Raw genomic sequence first — 10,606 nt, 5'->3', positions numbered from 1 at the left:
GAACCATTTTATTGAGCTATTATCCACATACCATACAATTCATGCATTTGAAGTGTTCAAGTTAATGATTTTTAGCATATTCACGGGGTTAAGCGTCAGCACAATGGTTCTAGAACATTTCCATCCCCACGGAAAGAACCCCCGGCCCAGCGTCTGGCAGCCGCCAGCCTCCTCTCCGTCTCCACGCCTGCTCGGGAGGTTTCGCCACCGCAGTCTGATCCTGTATGGTCTTTTGTATGTGGCTTCTTTCACTTAACATCAGGTTTTCAAGGTTCGTCCACGTGGTAGTAGGAGAAAAACAGTCATTTTCTGATTTCTTTCCACCAAGTTCACGGGGCTCAGCGACGGGATGGCACGGACAGTGCGGCCGGCTGCGAGTACCCTGGTGGCCGTGGCCTTCCCCATTCCTGGTCCCGCGGGGTCCTAGCGGAGCCCCATTCACAGCCGGGGCTCGCTGACTTTACAGGATTTCTCGCCCCCGCTTTCGGCTGGGATCTATAAATACGTCCTCTACCTACAGTGCATGGTTTGCTCGCGGCTCCCCGAACTCCCATACAGTAGCCAGCAAATCGAAGGCTTCGGGTGGATTTATCAGCCAAGATCTGGGAAGTCCAGCTGTGAAGAGCCGGCTCCCTCCCCGCCGCTCTCCCCGCCGCTGCAAACCTCCCCTCCCCCTCGGCCCCTCGCCCCTGCCCCGGCTCGCGGGCACTGCTTCCCCGGCCGGCCCTCCCCGGAGCCCTTTCCAGCCCGCGGCGGCGGCCCTTTCGGCGGCCTCTGTCTCCCCCTGGTGGCCCCTGTCGGGCCGAACTCGCCTGCTGGTCTCTACTGTCCTCCCCAGGCTGCGAAGCCTGACCCTGTCTTCCGCCCCACCGCGCTCCCAGCCCCTAACGCGGGCGCTCGGTAGGCTCGCAAGCAATACTTCTTTCGTCTGCGAGGCTCGACCTTGAGCTAGTGACACAGGGGGCCCGATGACCCTCCCGGGGCGGGGGAGGTGGGCAGGGAGGAGTGCTGTCCTGTGCACTGCGGGACGTTTAACAGCATCCCTGGCTTCTACCAACCAGAGGCCAGTAGCCCCCTGTGGTCAGGACAACCCGAAATGTCTTTAGGCATCACAACTGTCCCCCTGAGGGCCAAAGGCATGCCAAGCTGAGAGTCCCTCTAAGACAGCAGGGAGAGAATGAAGGAGCCCGGTGGAGACGGACCCCACTGGCAGCAGGGGCCGCTTTTCCTTTGCTCCATCTGATTGAGTCAGAGAACACAAAATGAGACCTAAGAGAGCAGGAAAAAAACCCCAACCATTCTCTTTATCCTATCCACATCCTTACATCTCTCGAAAGCCAAACCAAGCCCATGCCGTGCCGGGAACTCTGACAACTTGTCTTCCTTATCTGCCCCGCGGCTTCCACATACCTCTCCCCTCTCTTGATTAGGGCTCTGGTAGGCTGTCTATACCCGCACTGCGTGCCACCGAAACCATTTCCCCAAGGCCCCAGTTATCCCCATCCTCCCCCTTCTCGCTTCTCTAACACAGGCTCTCCCCTCCCCCTTATTTGGGGCCCCATGCACAGGCTGATCCCCCCCATGATAGCAGGTTCCCCTTACTGAGCGCTCCCCACGGGCAGGGGGCTGTCCCATAGCATACCCCGCCTCGTGCCATTCTGCTTCCGCTCCGAGAAGCCAGCTTACTGTCCCCGAGGCAGCGAGGCTCAGAGAGCCTTAGCAATTTGCCCCACGGCCCAAGTGGCAGTGGCAGAATTCGAACCCAGCTCTTTCCGACTCCAGGCCTGGGCCCTTTCAGGGCTCAATGACGTGTCTTTCTGAGAGAGCTTCTCACACTGGGGCCCATGGGCTCAGGACAGCCTGCCGGTGGAGGAAGCTTCTGGCGTGCCAGGTGGAGCTCCCCTTCCCGCGTCTGTGCTCCCCCGTTCATACCTCCTCACCCCCGTGCAGTTGCATTCCCGGCTACCAGAAGCTTGTAACAAGAGCCCCTTCTCCACTGTGGCCAGAAGGACCTTTGCAAAATGCTAATCTGGCCACGAGGCTCCCTCCCCCGCACCAGATCCGGGAAGGGTCCTCCTCTGTTTCATCGCGGGCTCCCTCTGCCGGCCGCCTGCTCCCTGCCTTCCCCTTCAACCACATTGTGCCCCGAGTCCCAAAGCCTTCGCCGCCTGTCCTTACCTGAGTGCTATCCTGGGTCGGTGTCCTCTGACCTTAAATCTTGACCGTATTTGCCTTCCCAGTGCCTAGAACAACATCTGGAACGCCAGAAGTCCTCAACAAAATGCTAACAGTTGGAATGTATGAATGAGTGGTTGGAATGCTTTGGTGGGGATTTTTTTTTAAAGATTTGTTTATGTATTTGAGGGGGAGAGGGGCAGAAGCAGAGAGAGAAACTTGAAGCAGACTCCCTGATGAGCGCAGAGCCCGCTGTGGAGCTCGATTCCAGGACCCCGAGACCACGACCCAAGCTGAAATCAAGAGCAGGCTGCTTAACCGACGGAGTGGTGGGGATTTTTAAATAGTGAACACAATCATTTTGAATGATAGGGTCTTATTTGACAGCACTTCTTTCAATCTGTTTAATGGCTTTTGAAGAGGCGCAGTTTAAGAGTCCATTCCCATTGGGCGCCTGGGTGGCTCAGTGGGTTAAGGGTCTGCCTTCGGCTCAGGTCACGATCCTGGAGTCCCGGGATGGAGCCCCGCATCGGGCTCCCTGCTCAGCGAGGAGCATCCTTCTCCCTCGCCCTCTGCCCCTCCCCTCTGTCTCTCAAATAAATAAATCTTAAAAAAACATTTTTGTGTGTCTCTGAATATAAATGTCAACCCTACTCAAAACGCTTTGAGCCATAATTGCGCTGCCTGCGTCGGCCTGGCTTCCGCACAACAACCCGAGGAGATCGCCGTAAAGGAAGGAATGCCCCCCCCGCCCTCCAGCTTGCCAGACAAGGTCTCAGAGAAGGAGAAAGCAGGAGAAGAGCCCAAGTGCTCGAGGCCTACACACCTACTGACACCAAAGCTGCCTGACAAGAATCACTGCCAAGGTCTTTGGTTCCTGATCCGAGCTTCTCCCATCTCTGAATCTGGATTTGTTCTGGGTTAATATCAGGGCAGAAAGAAAACTGGGAGCTCCTGTCTGCAGGGCTCTGTCTATGGAGCAGCATTCCCGACCAGAAACATCCTCATCCTGATGTAGGTGCATGAAGAATTTCCCGGGGGCCTTATATGAAAAACCCACAGTTAGCATCATTGTCAATGGGGGCAAAGCAGGAGCTTTCTCCCTAAGGTCAGGGGCAAGACAAGGACACCCACTCTCACCACTCTTATTCAACACAGCACGAGAAGTCCGAGCCACAGCGATCAGACAACAAAAACAAAGAAAAGGCATCCAAATTGGTAAGGAAGAAGTCAAACTTTCACTACTTGCAGATGACATGATACTCTATATAGAAAACCTGAAAGATTCCCCCCCAAAACTACTAGAATTGGAATATTATTCAGCCATAAAAAAGAATGAGATCTTGCCATTTGCAACAACATGGATGGACCTAGACAGTGTGATGCTAAGTGAAATAAGTCAGAGAAAGACAAATACCATATGATTTGACTCATATGTGGAATTTAAGAAACAAAACAAACAAAGAAGAAAAGAGACAAACGAAAAAACAGACTCTTGACTCTAGAGAACAAACTGATGGTCACCAGAGGGAGGTGGGCGGGCGGATGGGGGAAACAGGTGATGCGGATAAAGGAGTGCACCTGTCGTGATGAGCACCGGGTGATGGATGCAAGTGTTGAATCACTGCATTGTACTCCTGAAACTAATACAACACTGTATGTTAACTACACTGGAATTTTAAAATAAAAAATTTAATAAAAAACGAAGCAAAAATGATTCTAAAAATTTAAAAAAGTCCCTTGGAGCAAGAGACATGGGCACCTTGCCGGAGATGTGTGGTTGTTTTTTGATCTGCTCCAAGCAGCGCGAGTCCTGGGTGGGGGGCATCGTTGAGCCCTCAGAGAGGCAGGCTCATCAGCTCGAGGATTTTGTTGTCACCAATACTGTTGCCATTTTGGCTAGATTTGTGTTGACACAGTTTTCTCTTCTCGGAAGCCAATTAATTCTCTTTAGCCCCTGCACCGGCTCTCAAAAGCCAGACCTTCTTTAGACTTGCCCCATAAGAGTGAGAAAGCCGCTGTGAGATGCAGGGCTCCCTAAAACCACTGAATAAAAACGTCTAAGTAGGGGATTGAAATCTGGGAATTCACCCTGATATAATAGGCTCTGACCACCACTGACTATGCTTACACTGGATCCCTGTTTGGGCTTCACCGGATTAGTCTCTCTGTCCTCGGCATTGGAGTGAAGGATCAGGGCCTCGTGACAAAGCACAGATACAATCATACAATCATGGTGTGCCCCTCGGGCTGTGGGTGACCATCCTCTAGATGGTATCTGGAAGCTAGGAATGGGGACTGGGTGTGCGATAATTACACCCTCTTCATGGAGAGATGCTCCTCCTCCCAGCAGGTCAAGGTGTCTTCTTTCTTCTCTTCCTTTCATTTCTCACAGAAATCTCCTCGATTCTGGTTACTATTGAGTAATGGATGAGCTGATTGTGTTTCTGTATTTTCTTAGATTTCTCATAACCCCCTATCTCGAACTGGGCCAGAGACAGTAGGATTTTAGGGGTGGATTTGTCTTCCATTTGACAAATATCTGTGAGAGCAGAAAGGAGGGGGAGCATGCCAAGAGAAAATGGGGTGTCCCCAAGCCCAAAGGAGGAGAATTTGGAAACCCCAGGGGTGTGTTCGGCTGGTGGAGATGAGATGCATGGTGAGGAGAGTACAGAGCATTTCGTGCCGAAAGGGCCCCTGGGACAGGCTTCATGAAGAAGCCCCAGCGGCAGGCTCAGGGACCCAAACATTATTTTGGACTCAGCAGAGAGACAGTGGAACATTCTCCTTTATCAGTGGTCATGATGACTCCGATTGGGAGCTGGAGTGACAGATAATAGTCTCCCTCCTCTCTCCTTTTTTTTTTTTAAGATTATTTATTTATTTTTGTGAGAGAGGGAGAGAAAGCAAGCATGAGTTGGGGGAGGGGCGGGGGGGTAGAAGCAGGCTTCCTGCTGAGCAGGGAGCTCAATGCGGGACTCGATCCCAGGGCCCTGGGATCATGACCCGATGGAAGGCAGATGCTTAACGACTGAGCCACCCAGGCACCCTCTCTCTCTTTTTTTAATGGACTTTATTTTTTAGAGCAGTTTTAGGGTTACAGCAAAATGGAGGGAAGGCATAGCGATTTCCCTTCCAGTCCCGGCCCTCACACACCAGAGCCTCCCTGTCAGTATCTGTCAGCAGAGCGGTACGTTTGTTACAGTTGATGAGCCTACATTGACACATCGTTATCACTTTTGTAGGGTTCACTCTTGGTGGTGTACATCCTATGCGTTCTGGACAAGTGTATAATGACATGTATCCACCATTACAATAACATACAGAGTAGTTTCGCTGCCCTAAAAATCCTCTGTGCTCTGCGTTTTCATCCCTCCCCCCATCTCCTGGCAACCACTGATCTCCATTTACTGTCTCCCCAGTGTTGCCTTTTTAAGAACGTCGGGTGGTTGGAATCAGAGAGTACGTAGCCTTGTCAGACTGGCTTCTTTCACTTAGTAATATGCATTTAAGGCTCTTCCATATCTTTTCATGGCTGGATAGCTCATTTCTTTTTAACGCTGCATAATATTCCATGTCTGGATGGACCGCAGCTTACTTATGCGCTCACCTTCCGAAGGTCATCTTGGTTGCTTCCAAGTTTTGGCCCTGATGATAAAGCTGCTGTAGAATTTTGTGTGGACCTAAGTTTTCAGCTTCTTTGAGCAGACACCAAGGAGTGCAATTGCTGGTCCATAAGAGTCTTTTTAATTCAGGAAGATCCCAATCTCCAGTTTTAATGGAAGGTGTGGATAATGTGAGTCTTCCTGTGAAGTTGGGTTTAGGAATGATGGAGCCAGATACCAAACCTTGGAAGAGATAATACTCCAGAGAATTTAAACTAGTTAAAAATGATGAAATAGGGACGCCTGGGCGGCTCAGTCGGTTAAGCGGCAGCCTTCGGCCCAGGTCACGATCCCAGGGTCCTGGGACCGAGCCCCACATCGGGCTCCCTGCTCGGCGGGAGGCCTGCTTCTCCCTCTCCCACTCCCCCTGCTTGTGTTCCCTCTCTCGCTGTGTCTCTCTCTGTCAAATAAATAAATAAAATCTTTAAAAAATAAATAAATAAAATATACTAATAATTCCAGGGTGCCTGGCTGGCTCCACCAGTGGAGTGGGCAACTCTCGATGTTGGCATTGTGAGCTCGAGCCCCACACTGGGTGCAGAGATTACTTAAAAATGAAATCTTAAGGGCGCCTGGGTGGCTCAGTTGGTTGAGCGACTGCCTTGGGCTCAGGTCAGGTTCCTGGAGTCCTGGGATTGAGTCCCGCATCCGGCTCCCTGCTCGGTGGGGAGTCTGCTTCTCCCTCTGACCCTCCCCCCTCTCGTGCTCTCTCTCTCTCTCATTCTCTCTCTCAAATAAATAAATAAAATCTTTAAAAAAAAAATGAAATCTTAAAAAAAATTCTAATAATTCAGCCAGGTGTTCAAAATGAGCAAACTTTCGGTAGAAGAGGGAAGGCTCTGGTTGGCAATGTTTCCCTGCAGGGGTTCTGGACCAACAGTGTCAGCTTTCAGTGGGACTTGTCAGAAATGCAAGTTCTTTTATTTTATTTATTTATTTGAGAGAGAGAGAATGAGAGAGAGAGAGCATGAGAGGGGGGAGGGTCAGAGGGAGAAGCAGACTCCCTGCCGAGCAGGGAGCCCGATGTGGGACTCGATCCCCGGACTCCAGGATCATGACCTGAGCCGAAGGCAGACGCTTAACCAACTGAGCCACCCAGGTGCCCTGAAATGTAAATTCTTAAGTTCCAACCCCGACCTACTGAACCAGAAATGCTGGGGTAGGGGTCTAGGAACCTGTTTTACAGGTTACAAATTTTCCAAGGCACACTCAAGATGGAGCCCCGCTTTGCAGCGACCTCAGGCCTGGCGGGAAGCAGAAAGACATCTGGTGTCTGAGTTTGCCTTCCACAGGGCTAGCAGCAGAGGGGTCATCAAATATGCCGTGAGAAGTGCTGGAAACCATCTCTGCTACAACAGTCCGGTTTAGTCAGGAAAATTCTGGATATTTTGAGCCGGAAGGGTTTAATACACGGAATTGGGCTGGCTCAGGGAGTGAAGGTCAAGAAAAATTACTCCCAGCTTTCAGGAGATCAGGCGGCTGATTCCAGGAAAAGGCATTTACAGGAGGGGATTTACAGGGGGTAACTGGAAGGTGGGGGGCGAGTGGACAAGCAGACCGGGATGGGCATGAGTTAAGAACAGGTAGCCCTGCAGCTGACTGTGAATGAGTCTTTGCCGGATTTCTGCCCCGTTTCTCCTAACGTTATCATAGCTCACAGGAATGGCTGCCAGAGGCCATGGTAATTCACTCATACAGGAAACATCCAGGAGGGTCCCCCGTGTGCCACATTTCCACCACACGGCTGGCCAGAGCCGAACCTCCTGGGAGGGGACTCTGACCCTTACTGGATCAATCAAATTCTTTCCTGAGAGACTGCGTGTTGGGGAGGCAAGTCATATGTACAGCAGAGCTTGGCAAATGTCCATGAACGTCTACACTTCTACTGCTCAGGTGCTCAGGGTCATGGATCAGCACTAGTATATTCTTTTGGTTTTTTTTGAGACTGATTTAACTTCTCCTTAGATTCTGCAAACTTACCCCAGGACTCTTCCAATAAATTGTTTTGCTTGTTTGTTTACTTTTTGGTTTAGTTCAGGGTTTCACAACTAGGCGTCGTGCACATTTGGGGCTGGATAATTCTTTGTGCTGGGGGTTATTGTGCGCCTTGTAGGTTGCTTAGCAGTATCCCCGGCCCCTCCTCATTAGATGCCCGTGGTACTCCACCTCCTAAGCACTGACCACCAAAAATGTCTCCAGACATTGCCAGATGTCCCCTAAGGGGACAGAATCATCCCAGTTGAGAATCACTGACTTAGACAAATGCAAGTTAGTTTCTCTTATTTGCGATGAAAGAGTCTTCACATCCCTCATATGTCCCAATGGAAGACACGATTCTCTTACTCGGGAGAGCTCAACACTGGATGAGCAACAACTGTAAAACGCCAGCCATATTTAGATGGCTTCTGGTCTGAGGGTAACAGTCACACCCATTCCTGTCAAGATCCAAAGGGTCATGCTTCTCAAGGTGGGACGAGGGTTGCTGCCCCGAAATGGGACACCAGTCCCGATATGGGAAGACTTACAGTGGCAGCTTCTGTCCACAGGCAGGAGGGTCTAGAATCACTCTTGCAGCCATGGATGTCCATTTCATTGCCTTCATCACACCTCCCTGTAGGGTTGACTGGGCTTCCTACCAGGCTTCTTCCCTGGAGCTCCTTTTAGGGCCCAGCTGCAGGCCTGGTTTGTAGGGTGAAGAGTTACCTCATAGAACTATGTTGGCCCGACTGAAACCACCCTTTGTGACCTCACCCATACTTCCTAGCCCTTGCTTTAACCAGGACTGGACTTTCTTCCTTCTCCCAGAGGTTCGGTCACTCAAATCCCAGAATGCCTTGCAGCCCATTCTGTCTGCAAAGCCAATCCGAGTCGCACTTAACATGAGAGAAAGTGGAAATCAGATTAGTTAGATTGTTCCTAGAAAATTCATGCTGGCCACCCCAGATCACCATCATCCTCAGAGTTCATTAATTGTATATCTACTAGCACATCCGAGTACTTTTGTGGATTATGGAATTCAAGTTTTTTAGTTACCAGATGTCAGGGATTGCTTCTTTATCTTTCGGAAAATCAAGCTAATACGTCTTTGCCTTCAGTTGGCACTTAGAGATTTTCTTAATAATTACAGAAAGAGGTATTTTGATCCATGCCTTGGGTTGTAACCCAGTTGGACCTCTGGAATAAGTCTTGTGAATTAGCAAGTTACTTATGAGTCAGCCAAGCATCAATAAAGAGATGCTTAGGCGGTATTGTTCATAACAGAGAACAAGTAAAAACAATTGTTCTGAACAAAAGATTCACAACGGCTATGTTTCGGTTTCGAAAAGGAAAGAAAACTTTATTATTATTATAGAAACCTAATAGAAATAGAAGAGGAAAGGAATCCACACACAGATGAAGGTAATAGTAGGCAATAAAGGAGAATAAGGCGAAGTCACATCAGATCGGGGACTTACAACGTCCAACCTCATCAGCTGGGGAAGCCCGGTGGAGACAGCCAGGCTGGAGTCCTGCCTGAGAGGCCTGACGGAGCGTCCTCCCTTCAGCTGAGACTTGCCACTGACCATCCCCATAAGGGCCATATTTACAGGGCAAATAACACGGTTGGAAATTAAACATCTGTTTGCCTCCATGCAGTCTGGAGCGAACCGCATCTCTCTGTTATCATGTTTCTATATTTTTAAGGAGCCTGGGCTATGTGTGTCTGCCTCCCCTCCCGGATTCTATTCAGGGGGGCCAGCCCCACCTGGAGCCCGAGGGGATGTGGGACAAGGTTTATAGCTCTGGGCATCCAGAACAGAAGGGCCAGTTCTGATCTGGAAGCCAGATCATATATTTAAATAACCAGGCTCCCAAGGTCATTCGCACAGCACGAGTCTCACAAACAACATTCCTTCGCCTGCCTGTGTACGTGCGGGTCCAGGTGGTCGGTTATGCAGGACACATCCCAGAAACATCTCTCCGTACAGAACAACAACCAAATACCTACGAGTAGGGGACTGGGATATAAATTACCGTAATGATCAAAGTAGCAGCGGACGCAGCAACAACGACTATGTGTCGAGTGTGTATACGTGCCAAGAAATGTGGAAGAATCGACGTGGATTATTTCTTTTAGTCTCACAACAATCGTACACAAGGACAAAACAATGACGATTCCAGTTTCGCAGATGGAGAAACTGAGGGACCGCGGTACATAACCAGCCAAGGTCAGACTGTTAGTGGCGGTTGAAGATGCCACGCTTCACCCGGTTGCCTCTGCTACCCTTCCTGCTTCCTGTGCCCGCCCGCGGGAGTCAGATCAGACCCTGGCCTGGGCGGGGGGGTTGTCTGAGGGTTTGGCGAGCCCCAGAAACTCCTGTAGAGTTTATATAATGATGGGTCTGATGGACACACTTCATTTGTAATACTACAATGTGACTTCCGTTTTCTGTCACAAACTCTAAAAATGAACCCTGAATGGTTTTTGTGACTTCTGAAGTAGATTTATACTCCAGGAGTTAGCTCTGAATTTGGCTTGGGATGCCTATCCCCGGAAGAAGCCCATGTTGAACAGCTCAGAAGGAGCCTGGGAATATCAGCTCATCAAGCTTCGTGAAAAACTACGGTGGACACTGCTGTATGTTCTGCATAACCTGCTTTTCTTTCCTCCTGGACACAGTGCAGGACTAAATTTCCCAGCCACATGGCTGGTACTAGTCACTGTTCAATGAGCAGAAACACTGCACACCACTTCCCGGCCAACCTATGAAGGGCCCCATGAGTGA

The sequence above is a fragment of the Mirounga leonina genome, unplaced genomic scaffold (genome assembly GCF_011800145.1).
Source record: "Mirounga leonina isolate KUSES-001 unplaced genomic scaffold, KU_Mleo_1.0 Mir_268, whole genome shotgun sequence".
Classification (NCBI taxonomy): domain Eukaryota; kingdom Metazoa; phylum Chordata; class Mammalia; order Carnivora; family Phocidae; genus Mirounga; species Mirounga leonina.
Note: the sequence above shows the minus strand (reverse complement) of the source record.